This window comes from Mytilus galloprovincialis, chromosome 3 (assembly GCF_965363235.1).
Source record: "Mytilus galloprovincialis chromosome 3, xbMytGall1.hap1.1, whole genome shotgun sequence".
NCBI classification, from domain to species: domain Eukaryota; kingdom Metazoa; phylum Mollusca; class Bivalvia; order Mytilida; family Mytilidae; genus Mytilus; species Mytilus galloprovincialis.
Window position 1 is genome coordinate 57716793 of NC_134840.1, and position 21786 is coordinate 57738578.

Consider the following 21786-nt stretch of genomic DNA (forward strand, 5'->3'; position numbering starts at 1 on the left):
CAGTATTATGTCACTCAGTCCATAAAACGTGCCGTCTTTTCGGTAAACGTATTTCGCTCTCAACTATCCGACTATGCATGTCAAAACTTGGCATCAGACGGTTACATCAAATCAAGTTGCACTTCTCGTGGAAAATGAACGAGAACTGATACAACGGCAGCAAAAACTTGGGGAGTTGTGAATATTATCTCCTAAGCCCCCAGTGAGGATCGAACTCACGACCCCTGGTTTACAAGACCAGTGCTCTAACCACTGAGCTATGGAGGCTCTTGCTTCAGATTTGTGAAATTTCAACTCATAAAGCTAGGCCCTTTCTACTCAAAAGTGAAAACAGAAATCTTACAAAAACATCAAAATTCAACCAAGTGGATGGAATCGTCTGCAATATTGGGATTTCAATTTCGCTGAATACACCCCAGTTCGTACCACCGAATTGAGTGCGAGGAAGTTTGCTGTTATGCAATCGAAGTCTTATCAATATTGACACGTCACCTTTTCCAATTAGATCAATGAAATTGTCTGATGTGAATGACAGACCTGAAACATCCTTTTTATCTCAAACAGACTTAACTCTCAACTTGCATTGGTTGTAACAATGAAGGTTATCTCCTATAAGAACCCAAAATTGCTAAATGTTTTTCATCTGGGGGTATAGCTCAGTGGTAGAGCATTCGACTGCAGATCGAGAGGTCCCCGGTTCGAACCCGGGTGCCCCCTTTTTTACTACCCGGTAAATGATTTTTAGGTTCACTGGACTGGAGGAGAAAAAACCAAAGACAGTCCTATCATGCAACTCTGTTTTCAATGCGTCTGTGCAAATGCGTGCGTGAAGAAATCAATCGGAAAGACATACTCTTTATGTCATTTCGGAAACAATAAAATTGAGCATTGAAAACAAAAAGTCCCAAAACAGTATTATGTCACTCAGTCCATAAAACGTGCCGTCTTTTCGGTAAACGTATTTCGCTCTCAACTATCCGACTATGCATGTCAAAACTTGGCATCAGACGGTTACATCAAATCAAGTTGCACTTCTCGTGGAAAATGAACGAGAACTGATACAACGGCAGCAAAAACTTGGGGAGTTGTGAATATTATCTCCTAAGCCCCCAGTGAGGATCGAACTCACGACCCCTGGTTTACAAGACCAGTGCTCTAACCACTGAGCTATGGAGGCTCTTGCTTCAGATTTGTGAAATTTCAACTCATAAAGCTAGGCCCTTTCTACTCAAAAGTGAAAACAGAAATCTTACAAAAACATCAAAATTCAACCAAGTGGATGGAATCGTCTGCAATATTGGGATTTCAATTTCGCTGAATACACCCCAGTTCGTACCACCGAATTGAGTGCGAGGAAGTTTGCTGTTATGCAATCGAAGTCTTATCAATATTGACACGTCACCTTTTCCAATTAGATCAATGAAATTGTCTGATGTGAATGACAGACCTGAAACATCCTTTTTATCTCAAACAGACTTAACTCTCAACTTGCATTGGTTGTAACAATGAAGGTTATCTCCTATAAGAACCCAAAATTGCTAAATGTTTTTCATCTGGGGGTATAGCTCAGTGGTAGAGCATTCGACTGCAGATCGAGAGGTCCCCGGTTCGAACCCGGGTGCCCCCTTTTTTACTACCCGGTAAATGATTTTTAGGTTCACTGGACTGGAGGAGAAAAAACCAAAGACAGTCCTATCATGCAACTCTGTTTTCAATGCGTCTGTGCAAATGCGTGCGTGAAGAAATCAATCGGAAAGACATACTCTTTATGTCATTTCGGAAACAATAAAATTGAGCATTGAAAACAAAAAGTCCCAAAACAGTATTATGTCACTCAGTCCATAAAACGTGCCGTCTTTTCGGTAAACGTATTTCGCTCTCAACTATCCGACTATGCATGTCAAAACTTGGCATCAGACGGTTACATCAAATCAAGTTGCACTTCTCGTGGAAAATGAACGAGAACTGATACAACGGCAGCAAAAACTTGGGGAGTTGTGAATATTATCTCCTAAGCCCCCAGTGAGGATCGAACTCACGACCCCTGGTTTACAAGACCAGTGCTCTAACCACTGAGCTATGGAGGCTCTTGCTTCAGATTTGTGAAATTTCAACTCATAAAGCTAGGCCCTTTCTACTCAAAAGTGAAAACAGAAATCTTACAAAAACATCAAAATTCAACCAAGTGGATGGAATCGTCTGCAATATTGGGATTTCAATTTCGCTGAATACACCCCAGTTCGTACCACCGAATTGAGTGCGAGGAAGTTTGCTGTTATGCAATCGAAGTCTTATCAATATTGACACGTCACCTTTTCCAATTAGATCAATGAAATTGTCTGATGTGAATGACAGACCTGAAACATCCTTTTTATCTCAAACAGACTTAACTCTCAACTTGCATTGGTTGTAACAATGAAGGTTATCTCCTATAAGAACCCAAAATTGCTAAATGTTTTTCATCTGGGGGTATAGCTCAGTGGTAGAGCATTCGACTGCAGATCGAGAGGTCCCCGGTTCGAACCCGGGTGCCCCCTTTTTTACTACCCGGTAAATGATTTTTAGGTTCACTGGACTGGAGGAGAAAAAACCAAAGACAGTCCTATCATGCAACTCTGTTTTCAATGCGTCTGTGCAAATGCGTGCGTGAAGAAATCAATCGGAAAGACATACTCTTTATGTCATTTCGGAAACAATAAAATTGAGCATTGAAAACAAAAAGTCCCAAAACAGTATTATGTCACTCAGTCCATAAAACGTGCCGTCTTTTCGGTAAACGTATTTCGCTCTCAACTATCCGACTATGCATGTCAAAACTTGGCATCAGACGGTTACATCAAATCAAGTTGCACTTCTCGTGGAAAATGAACGAGAACTGATACAACGGCAGCAAAAACTTGGGGAGTTGTGAATATTATCTCCTAAGCCCCCAGTGAGGATCGAACTCACGACCCCTGGTTTACAAGACCAGTGCTCTAACCACTGAGCTATGGAGGCTCTTGCTTCAGATTTGTGAAATTTCAACTCATAAAGCTAGGCCCTTTCTACTCAAAAGTGAAAACAGAAATCTTACAAAAACATCAAAATTCAACCAAGTGGATGGAATCGTCTGCAATATTGGGATTTCAATTTCGCTGAATACACCCCAGTTCGTACCACCGAATTGAGTGCGAGGAAGTTTGCTGTTATGCAATCGAAGTCTTATCAATATTGACACGTCACCTTTTCCAATTAGATCAATGAAATTGTCTGATGTGAATGACAGACCTGAAACATCCTTTTTATCTCAAACAGACTTAACTCTCAACTTGCATTGGTTGTAACAATGAAGGTTATCTCCTATAAGAACCCAAAATTGCTAAATGTTTTTCATCTGGGGGTATAGCTCAGTGGTAGAGCATTCGACTGCAGATCGAGAGGTCCCCGGTTCGAACCCGGGTGCCCCCTTTTTTACTACCCGGTAAATGATTTTTAGGTTCACTGGACTGGAGGAGAAAAAACCAAAGACAGTCCTATCATGCAACTCTGTTTTCAATGCGTCTGTGCAAATGCGTGCGTGAAGAAATCAATCGGAAAGACATACTCTTTATGTCATTTCGGAAACAATAAAATTGAGCATTGAAAACAAAAAGTCCCAAAACAGTATTATGTCACTCAGTCCATAAAACGTGCCGTCTTTTCGGTAAACGTATTTCGCTCTCAACTATCCGACTATGCATGTCAAAACTTGGCATCAGACGGTTACATCAAATCAAGTTGCACTTCTCGTGGAAAATGAACGAGAACTGATACAACGGCAGCAAAAACTTGGGGAGTTGTGAATATTATCTCCTAAGCCCCCAGTGAGGATCGAACTCACGACCCCTGGTTTACAAGACCAGTGCTCTAACCACTGAGCTATGGAGGCTCTTGCATCAGATTTGTGAAATTTCAACTCATAAAGCTAGGCCCTTTCTACTCAAAAGTGAAAACAGAAATCTTACTAAAACATCAAAATTCAACCAAGTGGATGGAATCGTCTGCAATATTGGGATTTCAATTTCGCTGAATACACCCCAGTTCGTACCACCGAATTGAGTGCGAGGAAGTTTGCTGTTATGCAATCGAAGTCTTATCAATATTGACACGTCACCTTTTCCAATTAGATCAATGAAATTGTCTGATGTGAATGACAGACCTGAAACATCCTTTTTATCTCAAACAGACTTAACTCTCAACTTGCATTGGTTGTAACAATGAAGGTTATCTCCTATAAGAACCCAAAATTGCTAAATGTTTTTCATCTGGGGGTATAGCTCAGTGGTAGAGCATTCGACTGCAGATCGAGAGGTCCCCGGTTCGAACCCGGGTGCCCCCTTTTTTACTACCCGGTAAATGATTTTTAGGTTCACTGGACTGGAGGAGAAAAAACCAAAGACAGTCCTATCATGCAACTCTGTTTTCAATGCGTCTGTGCAAATGCGTGCGTGAAGAAATCAATCGGAAAGACATACTCTTTATGTCATTTCGGAAACAATAAAATTGAGCATTGAAAACAAAAAGTCCCAAAACAGTATTATGTCACTCAGTCCATAAAACGTGCCGTCTTTTCGGTAAACGTATTTCGCTCTCAACTATCCGACTATGCATGTCAAAACTTGGCATCAGACGGTTACATCAAATCAAGTTGCACTTCTCGTGGAAAATGAACGAGAACTGATACAACGGCAGCAAAAACTTGGGGAGTTGTGAATATTATCTCCTAAGCCCCCAGTGAGGATCGAACTCACGACCCCTGGTTTACAAGACCAGTGCTCTAACCACTGAGCTATGGAGGCTCTTGCTTCAGATTTGTGAAATTTCAACTCATAAAGCTAGGCCCTTTCTACTCAAAAGTGAAAACAGAAATCTTACAAAAACATCAAAATTCAACCAAGTGGATGGAATCGTCTGCAATATTGGGATTTCAATTTCGCTGAATACACCCCAGTTCGTACCACCGAATTGAGTGCGAGGAAGTTTGCTGTTATGCAATCGAAGTCTTATCAATATTGACACGTCACCTTTTCCAATTAGATCAATGAAATTGTCTGATGTGAATGACAGACCTGAAACATCCTTTTTATCTCAAACAGACTTAACTCTCAACTTGCATTGGTTGTAACAATGAAGGTTATCTCCTATAAGAACCCAAAATTGCTAAATGTTTTTCATCTGGGGGTATAGCTCAGTGGTAGAGCATTCGACTGCAGATCGAGAGGTCCCCGGTTCGAACCCGGGTGCCCCCTTTTTTACTACCCGGTAAATGATTTTTAGGTTCACTGGACTGGAGGAGAAAAAACCAAAGACAGTCCTATCATGCAACTCTGTTTTCAATGCGTCTGTGCAAATGCGTGCGTGAAGAAATCAATCGGAAAGACATACTCTTTATGTCATTTCGGAAACAATAAAATTGAGCATTGAAAACAAAAAGTCCCAAAACAGTATTATGTCACTCAGTCCATAAAACGTGCCGTCTTTTCGGTAAACGTATTTCGCTCTCAACTATCCGACTATGCATGTCAAAACTTGGCATCAGACGGTTACATCAAATCAAGTTGCACTTCTCGTGGAAAATGAACGAGAACTGATACAACGGCAGCAAAAACTTGGGGAGTTGTGAATGTTATCTCCTAAGCCCCCAGTGAGGATCGAACTCACGACCCCTGGTTTACAAGACCAGTGCTCTAACCACTGAGCTATGGAGGCTCTTGCATCAGATTTGTGAAATTTCAACTCATAAAGCTAGGCCCTTTCTACTCAAAAGTGAAAACAGAAATCTTACTAAAACATCAAAATTCAACCAAGTGGATGGAATCGTCTGCAATATTGGGATTTCAATTTCGCTGAATACACCCCAGTTCGTACCACCGAATTGAGTGCGAGGAAGTTTGCTGTTATGCAATCGAAGTCTTATCAATATTGACACGTCACCTTTTCCAATTAGATCAATGAAATTGTCTGATGTGAATGACAGACCTGAAACATCCTTTTTATCTCAAACAGACTTAACTCTCAACTTGCATTGGTTGTAACAATGAAGGTTATCTCCTATAAGAACCCAAAATTGCTAAATGTTTTTCATCTGGGGGTATAGCTCAGTGGTAGAGCATTCGACTGCAGATCGAGAGGTCCCCGGTTCGAACCCGGGTGCCCCCTTTTTTACTACCCGGTAAATGATTTTTAGGTTCACTGGACTGGAGGAGAAAAAACCAAAGACAGTCCTATCATGCAACTCTGTTTTCAATGCGTCTGTGCAAATGCGTGCGTGAAGAAATCAATCGGAAAGACATACTCTTTATGTCATTTCGGAAACAATAAAATTGAGCATTGAAAACAAAAAGTCCCAAAACAGTATTATGTCACTCAGTCCATAAAACGTGCCGTCTTTTCGGTAAACGTATTTCGCTCTCAACTATCCGACTATGCATGTCAAAACTTGGCATCAGACGGTTACATCAAATCAAGTTGCACTTCTCGTGGAAAATGAACGAGAACTGATACAACGGCAGCAAAAACTTGGGGAGTTGTGAATATTATCTCCTAAGCCCCCAGTGAGGATCGAACTCACGACCCCTGGTTTACAAGACCAGTGCTCTAACCACTGAGCTATGGAGGCTCTTGCTTCAGATTTGTGAAATTTCAACTCATAAAGCTAGGCCCTTTCTACTCAAAAGTGAAAACAGAAATCTTACAAAAACATCAAAATTCAACCAAGTGGATGGAATCGTCTGCAATATTGGGATTTCAATTTCGCTGAATACACCCCAGTTCGTACCACCGAATTGAGTGCGAGGAAGTTTGCTGTTATGCAATCGAAGTCTTATCAATATTGACACGTCACCTTTTCCAATTAGATCAATGAAATTGTCTGATGTGAATGACAGACCTGAAACATCCTTTTTATCTCAAACAGACTTAACTCTCAACTTGCATTGGTTGTAACAATGAAGGTTATCTCCTATAAGAACCCAAAATTGCTAAATGTTTTTCATCTGGGGGTATAGCTCAGTGGTAGAGCATTCGACTGCAGATCGAGAGGTCCCCGGTTCGAACCCGGGTGCCCCCTTTTTTACTACCCGGTAAATGATTTTTAGGTTCACTGGACTGGAGGAGAAAAAACCAAAGACAGTCCTATCATGCAACTCTGTTTTCAATGCGTCTGTGCAAATGCGTGCGTGAAGAAATCAATCGGAAAGACATACTCTTTATGTCATTTCGGAAACAATAAAATTGAGCATTGAAAACAAAAAGTCCCAAAACAGTATTATGTCACTCAGTCCATAAAACGTGCCGTCTTTTCGGTAAACGTATTTCGCTCTCAACTATCCGACTATGCATGTCAAAACTTGGCATCAGACGGTTACATCAAATCAAGTTGCACTTCTCGTGGAAAATGAACGAGAACTGATACAACGGCAGCAAAAACTTGGGGAGTTGTGAATGTTATCTCCTAAGCCCCCAGTGAGGATCGAACTCACGACCCCTGGTTTACAAGACCAGTGCTCTAACCACTGAGCTATGGAGGCTCTTGCATCAGATTTGTGAAATTTCAACTCATAAAGCTAGGCCCTTTCTACTCAAAAGTGAAAACAGAAATCTTACTAAAACATCAAAATTCAACCAAGTGGATGGAATCGTCTGCAATATTGGGATTTCAATTTCGCTGAATACACCCCAGTTCGTACCACCGAATTGAGTGCGAGGAAGTTTGCTGTTATGCAATCGAAGTCTTATCAATATTGACACGTCACCTTTTCCAATTAGATCAATGAAATTGTCTGATGTGAATGACAGACCTGAAACATCCTTTTTATCTCAAACAGACTTAACTCTCAACTTGCATTGGTTGTAACAATGAAGGTTATCTCCTATAAGAACCCAAAATTGCTAAATGTTTTTCATCTGGGGGTATAGCTCAGTGGTAGAGCATTCGACTGCAGATCGAGAGGTCCCCGGTTCGAACCCGGGTGCCCCCTTTTTTACTACCCGGTAAATGATTTTTAGGTTCACTGGACTGGAGGAGAAAAAACCAAAGACAGTCCTATCATGCAACTCTGTTTTCAATGCGTCTGTGCAAATGCGTGCGTGAAGAAATCAATCGGAAAGACATACTCTTTATGTCATTTCGGAAACAATAAAATTGAGCATTGAAAACAAAAAGTCCCAAAACAGTATTATGTCACTCAGTCCATAAAACGTGCCGTCTTTTCGGTAAACGTATTTCGCTCTCAACTATCCGACTATGCATGTCAAAACTTGGCATCAGACGGTTACATCAAATCAAGTTGCACTTCTCGTGGAAAATGAACGAGAACTGATACAACGGCAGCAAAAACTTGGGGAGTTGTGAATATTATCTCCTAAGCCCCCAGTGAGGATCGAACTCACGACCCCTGGTTTACAAGACCAGTGCTCTAACCACTGAGCTATGGAGGCTCTTGCTTCAGATTTGTGAAATTTCAACTCATAAAGCTAGGCCCTTTCTACTCAAAAGTGAAAACAGAAATCTTACAAAAACATCAAAATTCAACCAAGTGGATGGAATCGTCTGCAATATTGGGATTTCAATTTCGCTGAATACACCCCAGTTCGTACCACCGAATTGAGTGCGAGGAAGTTTGCTGTTATGCAATCGAAGTCTTATCAATATTGACACGTCACCTTTTCCAATTAGATCAATGAAATTGTCTGATGTGAATGACAGACCTGAAACATCCTTTTTATCTCAAACAGACTTAACTCTCAACTTGCATTGGTTGTAACAATGAAGGTTATCTCCTATAAGAACCCAAAATTGCTAAATGTTTTTCATCTGGGGGTATAGCTCAGTGGTAGAGCATTCGACTGCAGATCGAGAGGTCCCCGGTTCGAACCCGGGTGCCCCCTTTTTTACTACCCGGTAAATGATTTTTAGGTTCACTGGACTGGAGGAGAAAAAACCAAAGACAGTCCTATCATGCAACTCTGTTTTCAATGCGTCTGTGCAAATGCGTGCGTGAAGAAATCAATCGGAAAGACATACTCTTTATGTCATTTCGGAAACAATAAAATTGAGCATTGAAAACAAAAAGTCCCAAAACAGTATTATGTCACTCAGTCCATAAAACGTGCCGTCTTTTCGGTAAACGTATTTCGCTCTCAACTATCCGACTATGCATGTCAAAACTTGGCATCAGACGGTTACATCAAATCAAGTTGCACTTCTCGTGGAAAATGAACGAGAACTGATACAACGGCAGCAAAAACTTGGGGAGTTGTGAATATTATCTCCTAAGCCCCCAGTGAGGATCGAACTCACGACCCCTGGTTTACAAGACCAGTGCTCTAACCACTGAGCTATGGAGGCTCTTGCTTCAGATTTGTGAAATTTCAACTCATAAAGCTAGGCCCTTTCTACTCAAAAGTGAAAACAGAAATCTTACAAAAACATCAAAATTCAACCAAGTGGATGGAATCGTCTGCAATATTGGGATTTCAATTTCGCTGAATACACCCCAGTTCGTACCACCGAATTGAGTGCGAGGAAGTTTGCTGTTATGCAATCGAAGTCTTATCAATATTGACACGTCACCTTTTCCAATTAGATCAATGAAATTGTCTGATGTGAATGACAGACCTGAAACATCCTTTTTATCTCAAACAGACTTAACTCTCAACTTGCATTGGTTGTAACAATGAAGGTTATCTCCTATAAGAACCCAAAATTGCTAAATGTTTTTCATCTGGGGGTATAGCTCAGTGGTAGAGCATTCGACTGCAGATCGAGAGGTCCCCGGTTCGAACCCGGGTGCCCCCTTTTTTACTACCCGGTAAATGATTTTTAGGTTCACTGGACTGGAGGAGAAAAAACCAAAGACAGTCCTATCATGCAACTCTGTTTTCAATGCGTCTGTGCAAATGCGTGCGTGAAGAAATCAATCGGAAAGACATACTCTTTATGTCATTTCGGAAACAATAAAATTGAGCATTGAAAACAAAAAGTCCCAAAACAGTATTATGTCACTCAGTCCATAAAACGTGCCGTCTTTTCGGTAAACGTATTTCGCTCTCAACTATCCGACTATGCATGTCAAAACTTGGCATCAGACGGTTACATCAAATCAAGTTGCACTTCTCGTGGAAAATGAACGAGAACTGATACAACGGCAGCAAAAACTTGGGGAGTTGTGAATATTATCTCCTAAGCCCCCAGTGAGGATCGAACTCACGACCCCTGGTTTACAAGACCAGTGCTCTAACCACTGAGCTATGGAGGCTCTTGCTTCAGATTTGTGAAATTTCAACTCATAAAGCTAGGCCCTTTCTACTCAAAAGTGAAAACAGAAATCTTACAAAAACATCAAAATTCAACCAAGTGGATGGAATCGTCTGCAATATTGGGATTTCAATTTCGCTGAATACACCCCAGTTCGTACCACCGAATTGAGTGCGAGGAAGTTTGCTGTTATGCAATCGAAGTCTTATCAATATTGACACGTCACCTTTTCCAATTAGATCAATGAAATTGTCTGATGTGAATGACAGACCTGAAACATCCCTTTTATCTCAAACAGACTTAACTCTCAACTTGCATTGGTTGTAACAATGAAGGTTATCTCCTATAAGAACCCAAAATTGCTAAATGTTTTTCATCTGGGGGTATAGCTCAGTGGTAGAGCATTCGACTGCAGATCGAGAGGTCCCCGGTTCGAACCCGGGTGCCCCCTTTTTTACTACCCGGTAAATGATTTTTAGGTTCACTGGACTGGAGGAGAAAAAACCAAAGACAGTCCTATCATGCAACTCTGTTTTCAATGCGTCTGTGCAAATGCGTGCGTGAAGAAATCAATCGGAAAGACATACTCTTTATGTCATTTCGGAAACAATAAAATTGAGCATTGAAAACAAAAAGTCCCAAAACAGTATTATGTCACTCAGTCCATAAAACGTGCCGTCTTTTCGGTAAACGTATTTCGCTCTCAACTATCCGACTATGCATGTCAAAACTTGGCATCAGACGGTTACATCAAATCAAGTTGCACTTCTCGTGGAAAATGAACGAGAACTGATACAACGGCAGCAAAAACTTGGGGAGTTGTGAATATTATCTCCTAAGCCCCCAGTGAGGATCGAACTCACGACCCCTGGTTTACAAGACCAGTGCTCTAACCACTGAGCTATGGAGGCTCTTGCTTCAGATTTGTGAAATTTCAACTCATAAAGCTAGGCCCTTTCTACTCAAAAGTGAAAACAGAAATCTTACAAAAACATCAAAATTCAACCAAGTGGATGGAATCGTCTGCAATATTGGGATTTCAATTTCGCTGAATACACCCCAGTTCGTACCACCGAATTGAGTGCGAGGAAGTTTGCTGTTATGCAATCGAAGTCTTATCAATATTGACACGTCACCTTTTCCAATTAGATCAATGAAATTGTCTGATGTGAATGACAGACCTGAAACATCCTTTTTATCTCAAACAGACTTAACTCTCAACTTGCATTGGTTGTAACAATGAAGGTTATCTCCTATAAGAACCCAAAATTGCTAAATGTTTTTCATCTGGGGGTATAGCTCAGTGGTAGAGCATTCGACTGCAGATCGAGAGGTCCCCGGTTCGAACCCGGGTGCCCCCTTTTTTACTACCCGGTAAATGATTTTTAGGTTCACTGGACTGGAGGAGAAAAAACCAAAGACAGTCCTATCATGCAACTCTGTTTTCAATGCGTCTGTGCAAATGCGTGCGTGAAGAAATCAATCGGAAAGACATACTCTTTATGTCATTTCGGAAACAATAAAATTGAGCATTGAAAACAAAAAGTCCCAAAACAGTATTATGTCACTCAGTCCATAAAACGTGCCGTCTTTTCGGTAAACGTATTTCGCTCTCAACTATCCGACTATGCATGTCAAAACTTGGCATCAGACGGTTACATCAAATCAAGTTGCACTTCTCGTGGAAAATGAACGAGAACTGACACAACGGCAGCAAAAACTTGGGGAGTTGTGAATATTATCTCCTAAGCCCCCAGTGAGGATCGAACTCACGACCCCTGGTTTACAAGACCAGTGCTCTAACCACTGAGCTATGGAGGCTCTTGCTTCAGATTTGTGAAATTTCAACTCATAAAGCTAGGCCCTTTCTACTCAAAAGTGAAAACAGAAATCTTACAAAAACATCAAAATTCAACCAAGTGGATGGAATCGTCTGCAATATTGGGATTTCAATTTCGCTGAATACACCCCAGTTCGTACCACCGAATTGAGTGCGAGGAAGTTTGCTGTTATGCAATCGAAGTCTTATCAATATTGACACGTCACCTTTTCCAATTAGATCAATGAAATTGTCTGATGTGAATGACAGACCTGAAACATCCTTTTTATCTCAAACAGACTTAACTCTCAACTTGCATTGGTTGTAACAATGAAGGTTATCTCCTATAAGAACCCAAAATTGCTAAATGTTTTTCATCTGGGGGTATAGCTCAGTGGTAGAGCATTCGACTGCAGATCGAGAGGTCCCCGGTTCGAACCCGGGTGCCCCCTTTTTTACTACCCGGTAAATGATTTTTAGGTTCACTGGACTGGAGGAGAAAAAACCAAAGACAGTCCTATCATGCAACTCTGTTTTCAATGCGTCTGTGCAAATGCGTGCGTGAAGAAATCAATCGGAAAGACATACTCTTTATGTCATTTCGGAAACAATAAAATTGAGCATTGAAAACAAAAAGTCCCAAAACAGTATTATGTCACTCAGTCCATAAAACGTGCCGTCTTTTCGGTAAACGTATTTCGCTCTCAACTATCCGACTATGCATGTCAAAACTTGGCATCAGACGGTTACATAAAATCAAGTTGCACTTCTCGTGGAAAATGAACGAGAACTGATACAACGGCAGCAAAAACTTGGGGAGTTGTGAATATTATCTCCTAAGCCCCCAGTGAGGATCGAACTCACGACCCCTGGTTTACAAGACCAGTGCTCTAACCACTGAGCTATGGAGGCTCTTGCTTCAGATTTGTGAAATTTCAACTCATAAAGCTAGGCCCTTTCTACTCAAAAGTGAAAACAGAAATCTTACAAAAACATCAAAATTCAACCAAGTGGATGGAATCGTCTGCAATATTGGGATTTCAATTTCGCTGAATACACCCCAGTTCGTACCACCGAATTGAGTGCGAGGAAGTTTGCTGTTATGCAATCGAAGTCTTATCAATATTGACACGTCACCTTTTCCAATTAGATCAATGAAATTGTCTGATGTGAATGACAGACCTGAAACATCCTTTTTATCTCAAACAGACTTAACTCTCAACTTGCATTGGTTGTAACAATGAAGGTTATCTCCTATAAGAACCCAAAATTGCTAAATGTTTTTCATCTGGGGGTATAGCTCAGTGGTAGAGCATTCGACTGCAGATCGAGAGGTCCCCGGTTCGAACCCGGGTGCCCCCTTTTTTACTACCCGGTAAATGATTTTTAGGTTCACTGGACTGGAGGAGAAAAAACCAAAGACAGTCCTATCATGCAACTCTGTTTTCAATGCGTCTGTGCAAATGCGTGCGTGAAGAAATCAATCGGAAAGACATACTCTTTATGTCATTTCGGAAACAATAAAATTGAGCATTGAAAACAAAAAGTCCCAAAACAGTATTATGTCACTCAGTCCATAAAACGTGCCGTCTTTTCGGTAAACGTATTTCGCTCTCAACTATCCGACTATGCATGTCAAAACTTGGCATCAGACGGTTACATCAAATCAAGTTGCACTTCTCGTGGAAAATGAACGAGAACTGATACAACGGCAGCAAAAACTTGGGGAGTTGTGAATATTATCTCCTAAGCCCCCAGTGAGGATCGAACTCACGACCCCTGGTTTACAAGACCAGTGCTCTAACCACTGAGCTATGGAGGCTCTTGCTTCAGATTTGTGAAATTTCAACTCATAAAGCTAGGCCCTTTCTACTCAAAAGTGAAAACAGAAATCTTACAAAAACATCAAAATTCAACCAAGTGGATGGAATCGTCTGCAATATTGGGATTTCAATTTCGCTGAATACACCCCAGTTCGTACCACCGAATTGAGTGCGAGGAAGTTTGCTGTTATGCAATCGAAGTCTTATCAATATTGACACGTCACCTTTTCCAATTAGATCAATGAAATTGTCTGATGTGAATGACAGACCTGAAACATCCTTTTTATCTCAAACAGACTTAACTCTCAACTTGCATTGGTTGTAACAATGAAGGTTATCTCCTATAAGAACCCAAAATTGCTAAATGTTTTTCATCTGGGGGTATAGCTCAGTGGTAGAGCATTCGACTGCAGATCGAGAGGTCCCCGGTTCGAACCCGGGTGCCCCCTTTTTTACTACCCGGTAAATGATTTTTAGGTTCACTGGACTGGAGGAGAAAAAACCAAAGACAGTCCTATCATGCAACTCTGTTTTCAATGCGTCTGTGCAAATGCGTGCGTGAAGAAATCAATCGGAAAGACATACTCTTTATGTCATTTCGGAAACAATAAAATTGAGCATTGAAAACAAAAAGTCCCAAAACAGTATTATGTCACTCAGTCCATAAAACGTGCCGTCTTTTCGGTAAACGTATTTCGCTCTCAACTATCCGACTATGCATGTCAAAACTTGGCATCAGACGGTTACATCAAATCAAGTTGCACTTCTCGTGGAAAATGAACGAGAACTGACACAACGGCAGCAAAAACTTGGGGAGTTGTGAATATTATCTCCTAAGCCCCCAGTGAGGATCGAACTCACGACCCCTGGTTTACAAGACCAGTGCTCTAACCACTGAGCTATGGAGGCTCTTGCTTCAGATTTGTGAAATTTCAACTCATAAAGCTAGGCCCTTTCTACTCAAAAGTGAAAACAGAAATCTTACAAAAACATCAAAATTCAACCAAGTGGATGGAATCGTCTGCAATATTGGGATTTCAATTTCGCTGAATACACCCCAGTTCGTACCACCGAATTGAGTGCGAGGAAGTTTGCTGTTATGCAATCGAAGTCTTATCAATATTGACACGTCACCTTTTCCAATTAGATCAATGAAATTGTCTGATGTGAATGACAGACCTGAAACATCCTTTTTATCTCAAACAGACTTAACTCTCAACTTGCATTGGTTGTAACAATGAAGGTTATCTCCTATAAGAACCCAAAATTGCTAAATGTTTTTCATCTGGGGGTATAGCTCAGTGGTAGAGCATTCGACTGCAGATCGAGAGGTCCCCGGTTCGAACCCGGGTGCCCCCTTTTTTACTACCCGGTAAATGATTTTTAGGTTCACTGGACTGGAGGAGAAAAAACCAAAGACAGTCCTATCATGCAACTCTGTTTTCAATGCGTCTGTGCAAATGCGTGCGTGAAGAAATCAATCGGAAAGACATACTCTTTATGTCATTTCGGAAACAATAAAATTGAGCATTGAAAACAAAAAGTCCCAAAACAGTATTATGTCACTCAGTCCATAAAACGTGCCGTCTTTTCGGTAAACGTATTTCGCTCTCAACTATCCGACTATGCATGTCAAAACTTGGCATCAGACGGTTACATCAAATCAAGTTGCACTTCTCGTGGAAAATGAACGAGAACTGATACAACGGCAGCAAAAACTTGGGGAGTTGTGAATATTATCTCCTAAGCCCCCAGTGAGGATCGAACTCACGACCCCTGGTTTACAAGACCAGTGCTCTTTTTTTTTTTTTTTTATCTTTATTCATAAAACATTTGAAATATACAGCATGTTATGACAATTTATATACATAGTATTTACACAAACAACACATGAGTATCAATTAGTCCATATACAAAAGTTTTTTGTTTTTTGTTTTTTTATATTCTAAGTCTATAAGTAAAACAATAAAATGTCATCAGTCTCTTTTAAAATTGGATTGTGTTCAATAAAATATTTCTCAAACACATTCTCTTTGTTAGTTCTTTTACAATATGCATGGAAATATGTAACATAATTCTTCATTGTATATTTGAAAAAAGTGATGAGATTGAAATTTAAGGTAGAACGTTTTACAATCTGACGTTTTTTCATGATACACAGTCTAACAATCGATAAGAAAAAATTCACAAAAACAACATTTACACTTTTGAATTTCCCTGACATGCCTAACAAAATCAGCTTTCTATAACCTTGTGTTACAATCACATCCGTTTCACATCGTTCCAACAATTTAACCAACAATTGGTTAATATAATCATGAAAAGACACTAACATTTGACAATCTAGAAAAATATGTAGCAAATCCTCAATATCAGATTGACAACTGTCACATATGTTTGTATCCATCAATCCAATTCTCTTTAGTTTGACATTTGTAAAAATTCTATTGTGCATTAGCTTAAAATCTAATTGAACACAATCTGGTGGCTTCCAGTAATTGTGTACCGATTTCCACATATTACAGAATGGTAAAGTTTGTTCATTCAAAATTTCTAACCAAAATTGCTCAACATCTGGCTTGATAAAAACTTTTGATATTAAAATCTCATAAAAATCTTTTGTTTTGCAATTAATTAAATCTTTCCCCTTATCACCAAAGGTTACAATAAAATATGGTGACTTATCTCTATTAGCATCAAAAACACCATGCTTGATACATTTCTTCCAATCTTCTGGAATACATTCAATTAATTCTCTATATTGACATTGTAACTGTTTAACATTTACGTCATCATACATATCTAAAACCATTTCTTTGACAGCATTAAAAGACAAAAAACCGGGAATAACTTCAAAACACAAATCTTTGATTTGAGTTATACCCGCTACAATAAAATGTTGCCAAAAGGCAATTTTTCCTTGTACTTTTATATCTGGATTTAAAAACAGAGGTTGTTGTAAAATATCCATAGATTTCATATCTACATCTATGAAAGATTTAACATATTGCCAAGCATCTATCATTTCAATATAAAATTTAGGAAGTAATTTACAATCTTCCTTATTAAGTGTCATACAAAAACAGTAATTATCAATATTCATACCACGAATTTTTCTTAAAAAATATTTCATGGTATTTTTCCACATAGCTGTACATTCCTCATTGAAATATCTACTAACAAATTTCAACCTGAATGATAATAATTTTAAATATATATCTGGATAATTTATTCCACCCTCATCTTTTTTCCCCACTAAAACTCTATACTTTACTAAATGCGACGCATGACCCCATAAAAAATCTAAACAACACTTTTTGATATCATCTAAAGCCCATTCAGGTATCGAGGTTATAGCTATGGTATACCAAAGCCTAGACATAAGTAATGTAGAAACAACAGTTGCTCTTCCAAAAAGCGTTAACTGTCTTTGTTGCCACAACTTAGTAATTGCTTTTATTTTCTTTACCTTGTCTTTCCAATTAAGTTCATCACACATATTCTTATTTTTACCTACATATACACCTAAAACCTGAACACAATCCTCACAATATTTGAGCCCAATATGTTCTTGCTCTGCGAGACTAATTTTAGCAGTACCTATGCACAATATCTCAGATTTTGACTTGTTTACTTTTGATCCTGATGCTTTGCCATATCTATCAAATACATCCATAGTTTTACAAATAGAATTCTTATCACCTAAAGTCAAAGTTGTGTCATCTGCATGTTGATAAATAAGTGACATAATATTTACATGTGGTATTACTACTCCCTTTATATCAATACATTTACTTATTGCACATTGCAAAGGTTCAGCTGACAATACATACAAAAGAGCGCTAATAGGGCACCCTTGACGAATACCATTGCTAATCTTAAAATATTTTGTTAAAAAACCATTACATTTTATGGAACTCTTTATATCTGTATAAAATATTTCTATCCATTTAATAAATCTTTCACCAAAACCATATCTTTTAAGAACAGAAATAAGATATGTGTGAGACACTTTATCAAAAGCTTTTTCCTGGTCCATTTTTACAATATACCCTTCTAAACCTTCAGACTCAATTATATCAATAATATCTCTAATGCTAGCTATTGCATCAGCTATGTCTCTACCCGGTATGCAACATGTTTGAAATATTGATATAATTCTACTCAAAACCTTTTTAAAACGATTAGCCATTATTTTTGCTAAAATTTTATAATCTACTTGAAGTAATGATATTGGTCTATAATTTTTCAAACATTTCCTTTCACCTTTGTTTTTATATATCAAACTTATTATACCACATTTCATTGATCTAGACATACATAATTGTTCTTCTACAGTTTGAAAAAGCTTTAAAAGAACTAAAAAATGTACAATAAAATTCTACTGTCAAACCATCTGATCCTGGACTTTTGTTTTTTGACATTTTTTTAAGGGAAAATTCAATCTCTTGTAAAGAAATATCTTCATCACACATAATACTATCATCTTCTGTAATTTTAACATCAACATTTTCTAAAAATTCATTCATAACAGTTTCATCAATTTCAACACTTGAGTATAGTTTCTTATAAAATTTATACTCGACATCCAAAATATCTTCTGTGTTACAAACACTTTCATTGTTATCATTCAATAACTCTTTGATACAATTTGATTCTTGTTTATGTTTCTCAAGTTGTAAAAAATATTTTGTACATTTGTCGCTTTCAGTAGCCCAGTATGCCTTTGAGCGAAGAATTGCTCCTTTACATCTTTCTTCTTCCAAAGCACTTAATTCCATCTTTAAATTTTCATAATAAGCTAAATCAACAATTTCACCATTAGCTATTCTTTCAGATATTCTTTGTAATCTACTCTGTATAGAAAAAAATTTAGAATGTTTCTCTTTGAAAATTCTTTTTCCAAAAACTTGACTAAACTTTTTAATTTTATATTTCAGGTTATCCCACCATATTAAAAATTCAGTGCCATACAATGGACACTTTTTTGCTTCTTCTATAGTATTTTTAATCTTCTCAATATACTCATCATTTGTAAGTAAAGAATTATTCAATATCCACAACCCTGGTCCTTTTTCCACATTTTCAAAATTAATTTTCATTTCTACAAAACTATGATCACTCAAAGAAGTATCATAGTGAAAAATATTTTGTATAAATACAGTTAATTGTCTATTCACCAAAAAATAATCCAGCCTAGACTGTTTTAAAACTCCATTATATATCATTTTCCTAGAAAACACTCTTTTATTGGGATTTCTAAATCTCCAAATATCATACAAATCCGAATCATTCATCAAATGTTCCAACTTTCTAAAAGCATTATCAACCTTATGACCTGTTTTGGTACATCTATCTAGGTCAGACAATGTGGTATTCCAGTCACCACCTATAATAATGTTATCAAAATTCAACATATAATTTTGTAAAAAGCTAAAAAATTCTACCCTTTCATTGACGTTATTTGGTGCATATATGTTAACAATATTACAAACAATATCATTATATTGAAATTCTATATGAATAAATCTACCATGTTCATCATTATGTACAAGTTTTACATTTTCACAATATTTTCTACTTACTAAAATAGCAACACCTTGCCTTCTATTTATGCCATTACTCATCAATATTTTACCATTATACAATTGTTCAATACTTTCAACTAACTCAATATCCCAAAATGTTTCTTGTAATAACAATATATCAATATTTCTTTCATTAGCAATTGAAAAATATTTTTTACAATTAACTATATTTCTCAGGCCATTACAGTTGTGACTCACTAACAGTACCATGGCTAAGTACAGTAATAAAATAAAAATTTTACAATCCATTTTTACCTTTTTTTACATACGGAGCTGATCTAACCTTAACTTTATCAACCTTAGGAAAAAATTTCATTATATTTCTTCTTGTTTTGACTGACTTTTTTAATTGACTTTGTTTAAATCTTGAACCAGAGACACTTAAAATATTTTCATTTTTCCTGTCTCTACCGGTTGCACCATCAACACAACCAGATACATGTTCTTCATTATCACTATTCTCATCAAAAGACTCATAGTCAGTTTCCATACTCTCCAAATTTTCACTCTCATTTTCAGTTTCATTATCACTGATCTCTACATTATCTTTAGTAACAAAATTATCTACTTGAGTATCATTGCACTTGTGTACATCAACATTAATGACAATATCATTTTTATCATTTACATTTTTGACATTAAGACTAAGTTCATTATCAAAGTCATCTTCTTTCTTTTCTTGAACCTTTTCTTTTGTCCCTTCTTCACTCCTCTTGGTCTCTGTCTGCACAGGAACCTTTGAATCATCATTGGCTTCTTCCCTTGAAATGTTGTCACCATTATTCTTCACGTCCAATTCATCTACCATATTCGCCTCTTCATTATCTTCACCATCTTCTTCAGGAAGCTGATCATCACTACCATCTTGCCTTGATACAAGAGCTTCATCATTTCCCTCCATTTCATTCTCATTTTCATCAATTTGAATTATCTCATCTACTTGTTCATTGCTATCAATTCCAGAGCCTGTCGTGCCTTGTACGCCACAAGAACAGTCATTGTAATGTTGTTTGCATACCGCGCAATAACATACACAAGGTTTTCCTCTGCAATATGGGCAAATTCCATCATCCTCCTTTTTACAAAAACATCTATTAGGCAAGCTGCGGCATGTATCACACTTCTTCGCAGTACATTCTCTCATTTTATGTCCCTGCTCATCACAACCCTCACAAATTAGCTGTGGACATTGTCTGTACTTGTGATGAGGGGATCCACACTTATTACACAATGTTCTTTGATGATTATGAACAACTCGAAAAAATTTCGGTCCTAAACCTGTTTCAAATTTCATTGACCACGGCAATGAAACCATTCCAGGAGGAAATTTGACATGAACATATCGCGTTCCATCTGCCACTTGTGTCCTCGGATGAACATGTCTAAACAGGTCAGATTTTATTTCACATCCTTTATTGATCAACGGTTGTAAGATTTCTTCATCGTCCATGTATGCTGGTAGATGCATAATTGACACAACTACCACATCATTAAATTGAAATATACAATTAAATTTATCTTCTCCAATTTCAACTCCATTTGTCATTTTAATAGCGGTATCCTCATCGTCTGTTGTCACTTCATATGACAGTTTGTTTTCCGACGGAACAACGGCTAAAATTGTATTTTCTCCACATAAATTCTCTAAGATTTCAATCACTTTAGTAGCGGAATATTTCCAATTGGGTATATTGTCAATACGCACCGTACATTCTTTTCTATAAATCCTACTACCTCTTACAAATCTAGGTTCCTTATATTTATTCTTTTGTCTTTGATTTTCCTTTTCATTAACTTTAACCACACTTTCTGGTGCTTTCTTATCCATTTTTCCAATGTCTTTTTGGTTTTTGGACATATCTCAAATAAAAGTCAGACACACCGAAACTACCCCCCTTATCCTGCGCTACACAGCAGGAATAAGGGGAAAATAAACAGTTAAACACGCGGTTTTCTCTGTTATTAAAGTCTTTTACATCTATATTAAATACGGAAACAGTTTATACAACAATAACTTTCATATAACTCACCAAATTCACAATTCAAACGGAGCACATTTCAGGTAAACATCCTGTTGAAAGGTGCGTTCGTACCATCCTGATACAACGGCAGCAAAAACTTGGGGAGTTGTGAATATTATCTCCTAAGCCCCCAGTGAGGATCGAACTCACGACCCCTGGTTTACAAGACCAGTGCTCTAACCACTGAGCTATGGAGGCTCTTGCTTCAGATTTGTGAAATTTCAACTCATAAAGCTAGGCCCTTTCTACTCAAAAGTGA

The 21786-nt window shown here is 38.2% G+C and overlaps 35 non-coding genes across 35 annotated transcripts; 17 read left to right on the forward strand and 18 right to left on the reverse strand.

The window, feature by feature from the left end:
* Positions 1–194: 194 nt before the first annotated feature.
* Trnat-ugu (transfer RNA threonine (anticodon UGU)) lies at positions 195–267 on the reverse strand. The gene has a single exon. It is a non-coding gene; the product is annotated as a tRNA-Thr (tRNA).
* A 378-nt stretch (positions 268–645) lies between these two features.
* On the forward strand, positions 646–717 carry Trnac-gca (transfer RNA cysteine (anticodon GCA)). The gene has a single exon. It is a non-coding gene; the product is annotated as a tRNA-Cys (tRNA).
* Positions 718–1104: 387 nt separating this feature from the next.
* Trnat-ugu (transfer RNA threonine (anticodon UGU)) lies at positions 1105–1177 on the reverse strand. The gene has a single exon. It is a non-coding gene; the product is annotated as a tRNA-Thr (tRNA).
* Positions 1178–1555: 378 nt separating this feature from the next.
* Positions 1556–1627, forward strand: Trnac-gca (transfer RNA cysteine (anticodon GCA)). The gene has a single exon. It is a non-coding gene; the product is annotated as a tRNA-Cys (tRNA).
* A 387-nt stretch (positions 1628–2014) lies between these two features.
* Trnat-ugu (transfer RNA threonine (anticodon UGU)) lies at positions 2015–2087 on the reverse strand. The gene has a single exon. It is a non-coding gene; the product is annotated as a tRNA-Thr (tRNA).
* Positions 2088–2465: 378 nt separating this feature from the next.
* On the forward strand, positions 2466–2537 carry Trnac-gca (transfer RNA cysteine (anticodon GCA)). Its single transcript has one exon. It is a non-coding gene; the product is annotated as a tRNA-Cys (tRNA).
* Positions 2538–2924: 387 nt separating this feature from the next.
* Trnat-ugu (transfer RNA threonine (anticodon UGU)) lies at positions 2925–2997 on the reverse strand. The gene has a single exon. It is a non-coding gene; the product is annotated as a tRNA-Thr (tRNA).
* Positions 2998–3375: 378 nt separating this feature from the next.
* Positions 3376–3447, forward strand: Trnac-gca (transfer RNA cysteine (anticodon GCA)). The gene has a single exon. It is a non-coding gene; the product is annotated as a tRNA-Cys (tRNA).
* Positions 3448–3834: 387 nt separating this feature from the next.
* Trnat-ugu (transfer RNA threonine (anticodon UGU)) lies at positions 3835–3907 on the reverse strand. Its single transcript has one exon. It is a non-coding gene; the product is annotated as a tRNA-Thr (tRNA).
* Positions 3908–4285: 378 nt separating this feature from the next.
* On the forward strand, positions 4286–4357 carry Trnac-gca (transfer RNA cysteine (anticodon GCA)). Its single transcript has one exon. It is a non-coding gene; the product is annotated as a tRNA-Cys (tRNA).
* A 387-nt stretch (positions 4358–4744) lies between these two features.
* Positions 4745–4817, reverse strand: Trnat-ugu (transfer RNA threonine (anticodon UGU)). Its single transcript has one exon. It is a non-coding gene; the product is annotated as a tRNA-Thr (tRNA).
* Positions 4818–5195: 378 nt separating this feature from the next.
* On the forward strand, positions 5196–5267 carry Trnac-gca (transfer RNA cysteine (anticodon GCA)). Its single transcript has one exon. It is a non-coding gene; the product is annotated as a tRNA-Cys (tRNA).
* A 387-nt stretch (positions 5268–5654) lies between these two features.
* Positions 5655–5727, reverse strand: Trnat-ugu (transfer RNA threonine (anticodon UGU)). The gene has a single exon. It is a non-coding gene; the product is annotated as a tRNA-Thr (tRNA).
* A 378-nt stretch (positions 5728–6105) lies between these two features.
* On the forward strand, positions 6106–6177 carry Trnac-gca (transfer RNA cysteine (anticodon GCA)). The gene has a single exon. It is a non-coding gene; the product is annotated as a tRNA-Cys (tRNA).
* Positions 6178–6564: 387 nt separating this feature from the next.
* Trnat-ugu (transfer RNA threonine (anticodon UGU)) lies at positions 6565–6637 on the reverse strand. Its single transcript has one exon. It is a non-coding gene; the product is annotated as a tRNA-Thr (tRNA).
* Positions 6638–7015: 378 nt separating this feature from the next.
* Trnac-gca (transfer RNA cysteine (anticodon GCA)) lies at positions 7016–7087 on the forward strand. Its single transcript has one exon. It is a non-coding gene; the product is annotated as a tRNA-Cys (tRNA).
* Positions 7088–7474: 387 nt separating this feature from the next.
* On the reverse strand, positions 7475–7547 carry Trnat-ugu (transfer RNA threonine (anticodon UGU)). Its single transcript has one exon. It is a non-coding gene; the product is annotated as a tRNA-Thr (tRNA).
* Positions 7548–7925: 378 nt separating this feature from the next.
* On the forward strand, positions 7926–7997 carry Trnac-gca (transfer RNA cysteine (anticodon GCA)). The gene has a single exon. It is a non-coding gene; the product is annotated as a tRNA-Cys (tRNA).
* A 387-nt stretch (positions 7998–8384) lies between these two features.
* Positions 8385–8457, reverse strand: Trnat-ugu (transfer RNA threonine (anticodon UGU)). The gene has a single exon. It is a non-coding gene; the product is annotated as a tRNA-Thr (tRNA).
* A 378-nt stretch (positions 8458–8835) lies between these two features.
* Positions 8836–8907, forward strand: Trnac-gca (transfer RNA cysteine (anticodon GCA)). The gene has a single exon. It is a non-coding gene; the product is annotated as a tRNA-Cys (tRNA).
* A 387-nt stretch (positions 8908–9294) lies between these two features.
* Trnat-ugu (transfer RNA threonine (anticodon UGU)) lies at positions 9295–9367 on the reverse strand. Its single transcript has one exon. It is a non-coding gene; the product is annotated as a tRNA-Thr (tRNA).
* Positions 9368–9745: 378 nt separating this feature from the next.
* Positions 9746–9817, forward strand: Trnac-gca (transfer RNA cysteine (anticodon GCA)). The gene has a single exon. It is a non-coding gene; the product is annotated as a tRNA-Cys (tRNA).
* A 387-nt stretch (positions 9818–10204) lies between these two features.
* Trnat-ugu (transfer RNA threonine (anticodon UGU)) lies at positions 10205–10277 on the reverse strand. Its single transcript has one exon. It is a non-coding gene; the product is annotated as a tRNA-Thr (tRNA).
* Positions 10278–10655: 378 nt separating this feature from the next.
* On the forward strand, positions 10656–10727 carry Trnac-gca (transfer RNA cysteine (anticodon GCA)). Its single transcript has one exon. It is a non-coding gene; the product is annotated as a tRNA-Cys (tRNA).
* A 387-nt stretch (positions 10728–11114) lies between these two features.
* On the reverse strand, positions 11115–11187 carry Trnat-ugu (transfer RNA threonine (anticodon UGU)). Its single transcript has one exon. It is a non-coding gene; the product is annotated as a tRNA-Thr (tRNA).
* Positions 11188–11565: 378 nt separating this feature from the next.
* On the forward strand, positions 11566–11637 carry Trnac-gca (transfer RNA cysteine (anticodon GCA)). Its single transcript has one exon. It is a non-coding gene; the product is annotated as a tRNA-Cys (tRNA).
* Positions 11638–12024: 387 nt separating this feature from the next.
* On the reverse strand, positions 12025–12097 carry Trnat-ugu (transfer RNA threonine (anticodon UGU)). Its single transcript has one exon. It is a non-coding gene; the product is annotated as a tRNA-Thr (tRNA).
* A 378-nt stretch (positions 12098–12475) lies between these two features.
* Trnac-gca (transfer RNA cysteine (anticodon GCA)) lies at positions 12476–12547 on the forward strand. Its single transcript has one exon. It is a non-coding gene; the product is annotated as a tRNA-Cys (tRNA).
* Positions 12548–12934: 387 nt separating this feature from the next.
* On the reverse strand, positions 12935–13007 carry Trnat-ugu (transfer RNA threonine (anticodon UGU)). The gene has a single exon. It is a non-coding gene; the product is annotated as a tRNA-Thr (tRNA).
* Positions 13008–13385: 378 nt separating this feature from the next.
* On the forward strand, positions 13386–13457 carry Trnac-gca (transfer RNA cysteine (anticodon GCA)). Its single transcript has one exon. It is a non-coding gene; the product is annotated as a tRNA-Cys (tRNA).
* Positions 13458–13844: 387 nt separating this feature from the next.
* On the reverse strand, positions 13845–13917 carry Trnat-ugu (transfer RNA threonine (anticodon UGU)). Its single transcript has one exon. It is a non-coding gene; the product is annotated as a tRNA-Thr (tRNA).
* A 378-nt stretch (positions 13918–14295) lies between these two features.
* On the forward strand, positions 14296–14367 carry Trnac-gca (transfer RNA cysteine (anticodon GCA)). Its single transcript has one exon. It is a non-coding gene; the product is annotated as a tRNA-Cys (tRNA).
* Positions 14368–14754: 387 nt separating this feature from the next.
* On the reverse strand, positions 14755–14827 carry Trnat-ugu (transfer RNA threonine (anticodon UGU)). Its single transcript has one exon. It is a non-coding gene; the product is annotated as a tRNA-Thr (tRNA).
* A 378-nt stretch (positions 14828–15205) lies between these two features.
* On the forward strand, positions 15206–15277 carry Trnac-gca (transfer RNA cysteine (anticodon GCA)). Its single transcript has one exon. It is a non-coding gene; the product is annotated as a tRNA-Cys (tRNA).
* A 6375-nt stretch (positions 15278–21652) lies between these two features.
* On the reverse strand, positions 21653–21725 carry Trnat-ugu (transfer RNA threonine (anticodon UGU)). The gene has a single exon. It is a non-coding gene; the product is annotated as a tRNA-Thr (tRNA).
* Between the last annotated feature and the right edge of the window lie 61 nt (positions 21726–21786).